The 5,404-nt window shown below is 34.1% G+C and overlaps 1 protein-coding gene across 1 annotated transcript in view; it reads right to left on the bottom strand.

Moving 5' to 3' along the window:
• Positions 1-5,404, bottom strand: part of Adgrb3 (adhesion G protein-coupled receptor B3) — a gene marked incomplete in the record, with an annotated part of 857,756 nt that overhangs the window by 408,277 nt on the left and 444,075 nt on the right.

Below are 5,404 nucleotides of genomic sequence, written 5' to 3'. Positions count from 1 at the left end.
TTTGAGGCCTATACTAACGTGGTAGGTGGGGGACTTCACCAAGATAAGATAAATCTATTTGCTTTATTTAGAAATTGAACACCAATTAGAAATTCAAGTTTGGCAGCTATATTTGTGGCAGAATGGTTAAGGTGACAGACTAGAAATTCGAGTTTAGATTTCTAACAGCTATAGAATTTAAAATCTCAAAAATAGTAATGATCAAGGAATGTAAGTTATGTTTTAAAAGGTATTGCTAAATTAAGCCAAGATTTTTTGAGTAATGTATTCCTATATTATTTTATACTACTAGTAGTGTCAATTTGCTATCCTGAAGGATAATTTGAATATCTAATATTTTTACAGTGGAACATTCTAAAAAATTTTAGAATCTTGTAAAATCTCACGTCTTTGCAGTCTCAGATTGGAGCAGTGTGGTTCAACATTTAGGTCTCAAGGATATGGAACATGTTTCTCGAGGAAGCTGATTGCTTAGGCTGATTGTTTTCTGAATGCCTTACTGTAAAAGTGATTGTCTTTGTATTCCTGTTATTTCCAGTAGCATTTAGTTAATTGTCTTTTCCCATTTGTGTTTAGTTCCTTACTGTTAAGAATGTAAATGCGTTTCATGTCCTAGATATATAAAATTACTGTCTCATTTATCCTTATTAATTTAGTGTACATGATAGAAATGTATGTGATTTTGCATTATTGGAGTGTTTTCAGTTTTCAAACAATTTCTTATAGCTAGAAAAAACACTGTATCTCTTCACATTTCTTTAATTTTCCTCACATTTTAGTACGACAATGGAATTTACATACAACTTAGATGGTTTTTATTGTTTCACTTGTTAATATTTACATTAAAATGTATTTAAAAGACATGCAGCTGAATGGAGGCCAGTCTGGTGTCTGGTCTACATGAGTTCCACACCAGCTAAGGCTACAGGGAGACCCTGTTTGGAAAACAAAACAAATAAAACAACAGAACAAACCATGATTCTATTTTCCTATGTCTTCCCACTCCTCCCATATTCAGAAGTACTGTGGTTTCCCCAGAAAACGGAAACAAACAAGTATTAAATGGAAAGGTTTGTTTACATCTACTTCTTCTGTCCTTGGCTTGATGGATGCTTGGATATACTATTTATTTCTCTTGGATATAATTTCCTTAAGGTAAGTTCTTAGAAGTAGAATTGCTCGATCAATGAAAATATATTTCTTATTTAGTTGACATTGCCAAACTGGCTTCCAAAAATGTAATGGCATGCTGTACAATTTCCACAGCAGCTTCTGAACTAGCCAGCCTGCAGACTTGTGAATTTCTGAGTATAAGGAGAGGCTGTATGCTGCTGTGTCAGCTCCTTTAAAGGACCCTCCGACCAGAGCAGCCCCTGCAAAGCTCTCCTATAGTCAGAGATGAGGCAAGGCTCAAAAACCAAGGACTTGGCTACCACAGCCTTTGTTGTTGTCAACAGGCCACACCTAGGGCTCAGTGAGACTGCCCATGCGTAACCATCTCCTCTGGGAAGTATATGGTTTTCAGGAGACACGGGTATATTTTTTGATTTAGGGTCTCATTCCATAGCCTAGGCTGGCTTCAAACTCTCAATACTACTGTCTGCCTCAGCCTCCTGAAGGGTAGGATTATAGGATTATATGATTATACCATCATACCTGTTGTGGTTCTATAACAATTAACTGTGAGGAATCATTCTTAAGAAGGATAAAAGTAGAACACTGAGAGTGCTACATATTTAATTTAGATGAGTAGAGTTCGTGTTCTTTACTGGAAGGAACAGTTTGGATTGTTGTAATTTAATTTTTTAAATGTTTTTTTACCCTTTTACTTATTTAGTGTAGGCAAACAGAGAGAGAGAGAGAGAGAGATAGAAGGTCTATAGGTCTATGATGGTCGAGGACAATTTCTTCTAGGAGTCAGTCTTCTCCTTCCACCATGTTTGTCCTGAGATTTGAACTCAGGTCATTTGGCCTGGCCACAGGTTAAGTCATCTCACTGGCTTTGAAATATCCTACTTTTAAAAATGGAAGAAAACCAATAGCAAAATAAAAGTTGTACCTTGAAGAACAGTGGAGTACATATTAGGGGAAGAGTAAAGGAAAGACCTATCTAAATAAAAAGATAAACAATGTAAATTTTTCCATGTCCTTATGTGAAGAAAATGCTTAATTATAATTATTTGAGATATTGTATCTGGTTTTCCTTCATAGATCCTGGTTCAGTTTGAAAACAATCATATCAAAATACAAACCTCACAGCAAATATAACACTATATTGTATAGGGAGAATCTTGGATCCAACTATTTCATTAGATATTTAGTAAAATGATCACTGAGAAAATACTTCATGAAAACTTAAAAATAGTACCTAATCATACAAAAACACCTGCTGTTGTTTTAGACAGAGCTTTGCCATAACCCCAGCTGGCCTGGAACTCTCTATAGACCAAACTGGTGTCAATCTCAGAGATCCCCCTGCCTCTGCCTCCTTAGTACATCACCATGCCCAGCTAACATACAAAAACATTTTAACTGTGAACATATATTTTCTTCATATACATAAGTAAATTTTTCCCTTTCCTATTAGGTTCAATTCATATACACTTATATTTTGAAATAACATGATGCAGGTACTTTATTCTAAAATATTTTCAGAATATAAACTACTAATCTTCTATGTAGCTCTCTAAAAATATTAATTAGGCTACTCTATCAGATAGGATAATTGCTCCACAAAAAGTCTTTTGCCTTTCATTATTTATTAAGTATTGTTCTGGGAGTTTTAACAGTGGAGCATATTTAAAAGAATTAATACTGAGGGATCAGCAGGGTTGCTGCACAGCATGTTTGCTGAGTGACTGAACTGCTGTTCTCTGTTAATAGGTATATTTTTATTTAGCACATCCATAATTGACTGGTGGATAATTGCTCCACAAAAAGTCTTTTGCCTTTCATTATTTATTAAGTATTGTTCTGGGAGTTTTAACAGTGGAGCATATTTAAAAGAATTAATACTGAGGGATCAGCAGGGTTGCTGCACAGCATGTTTGCTGAGTGACTGAACTGCTGTTCTCTGTTAATAGGTATATTTTTATTTAGCACATCCATAATTGACTGGTACAGCTATTCACTGGTCTTCCTGTAAAAAAAAATTTGAAGGAAAAAAAAAAAGCCCTGAGAATGTTTAGTGGATTCTTTATTTAAGATATTAAGAAAGGAGAACTAAACTTTAGAATTTCATCTTTCGAAGAATTCTTCCACAGAATTCTTCTCTCAACTGGGGAGCAACCATATGCATGTAAATTGTTTCCTATAGGCATTTACTGAATTACTTGATAAAGAGTATTAATAATGTCAACATTTAAAATGTTCATAAGACATAATAAATGTACATATTTATAAGATACAGGCAATGTTTGAACCTGGTATATATTATATAATGTTTCAATCAACATAAAGTTAATATTTATCATTTCAAACATCATTATTTTGTTGTGAGAACACTCAAAATCCTCTCTAGCTATATTGAAATATGCAAAACTTTATCATTATCTATAGTCACTTGACTGTGTCTAGTTCTAACTCCTATATATAACATAAAGAATATGTAGATAAATTCTATACTTAAAGATAATGTTTGGAGTTGAAAGAACCTTTAAGATTTGTTCCTACACTTATATGTGTAGTAGTGCTTTACTGAATCCATTTGTGTTACAAGTGATGCTAGGAGAACCAGTCTTCCAAATTATTCTCTGCTACATTCATCAAAACACAATTTTTCAACTAGTCATTGTGACAACTGTCTCTGCCATGATTAAAAATTAATACAAAATTCTAATTAAATGCTTTCTCTTCTTCCTTTTCAAAAATGGCTGATAGTCTTAGATAAATTTCCAATTTCTGTGACTACATGAATTTCTTTTTTTGTTGTTGTTGAACATTTAAAAATATTTTATTGAGTTTTTGTGCATTTCACATAATAGATATCAATCAAATTTAGACCCATTCCCCTATCTTCACACTCCCATAGCCCCCCACCCTACCAGATTTCATGCATTCTGTCTATATGCATGCAGTCCTTTCCCATGAAGTATTTGCACCTAGATGTCCTTTGGTGCAAGATCATCCACTGGAGTCTAGTCAGCCTATGTAGAGTCACTCCCTAAAGAAGATCTACTCTCCTTCACCCAGCAGTAATCAGTTGCCAATAGTTTCAAGATTAGGTTTGGGGGCTGACAGCGTGCACAAGATCCATGCCGACTCAATCAGACAAAAATTCAGCTCAGACCACATGGATTTCTTAAACTTGGAACATTATGTTTTTGTTGGATAGAAGAGAGAGTTTAGCTATATTATATAGAACAAGATTAATCATGCAACTCTCTTGGCCATCTAGGAAGGAAAGTAATAATTCATAGCATTTTATGTTTTTTTTTTTTTTAGATTGAGTAGGTTTAGTGTTTATTTGCATTCACTGTAGGCCTCAGCAGCAAATAGCACAAGATTGCTCACAAAGTATTTCTATTTCAAATTTGACCTGAAAGCATTTGAAGTGAATGGCTGAGTGACTAGAGAAGGTTGTGAAGCTTTTGCCATGTTTAATTGAAGTTAAACATGATGTTAGTGTCTAATTCAGAGTTATTCAAAGATAAGGTTTACATAAATGAACTGCTTTTGGAAATAAGGGTCTAATTTATGTGGGCACTTTTAACTTTAGAAAATTTCTCCTTTTTGCCTTTTATAAGGAATAAATATATTTTACATGTAACTATGCATATAAACATGTTTTCATGAAGCCAGAAGTCCAAATTCAGTCCAGAGGAGAAAGGAGTTAAAGACAAGCCCTTGACTGACCCTATAGTTAAGAGACAGGACATACTGCATCAACAGGGACCCTGGGTGACCTAACACCTACATTAGGAATGTGCTTCATGCAGAGAGAGTTTCTCCAAAGAATCATGACTAGTCACTCCTACTTCCTAGGAGGCCTTTTTCTGCTGGACTAAACTCTAATTATGTTTATTTATTGAACTATACTGTGCCTCTTATAAAACTGTATGCATCATTCATATGCTTTCCTCCCTAAAAACATAAAACTTTATTTATGAGAGTATGAGGGAAGAGATCAATGCAAGGAGTCTGTGTTAACTAAAGTAAAACTTGACCTCAAATCTCCAAAATGAGATGGTGTAAGTAGACAAGTCGTCCTGCATAATAAGTTCACTATCCAAATAGAGGTAAAGATCATTTCCTATGAGATTTAACAAAGTAGGTAAGATAATAGGATAAGTAAGTGAATTTTGGTAGAATTACTATATGCAATATTTTAATGCCTGAGAGGAAAAAAAATCAATGGATTTCTTCCGAAAATAGTCATTAATTGAACAGCATTTTTCTTAATGTG

Source organism: Nannospalax galili, unplaced genomic scaffold, assembly GCF_000622305.1.
Source record: "Nannospalax galili isolate Female #2095 unplaced genomic scaffold, S.galili_v1.0 scaffold206, whole genome shotgun sequence".
Classification (NCBI taxonomy): Eukaryota; Metazoa; Chordata; class Mammalia; order Rodentia; family Spalacidae; genus Nannospalax; species Nannospalax galili.
The sequence above is the reverse complement of the archived record's forward strand: the minus strand, read 5'-3'. Positions and strand labels throughout refer to the sequence as shown.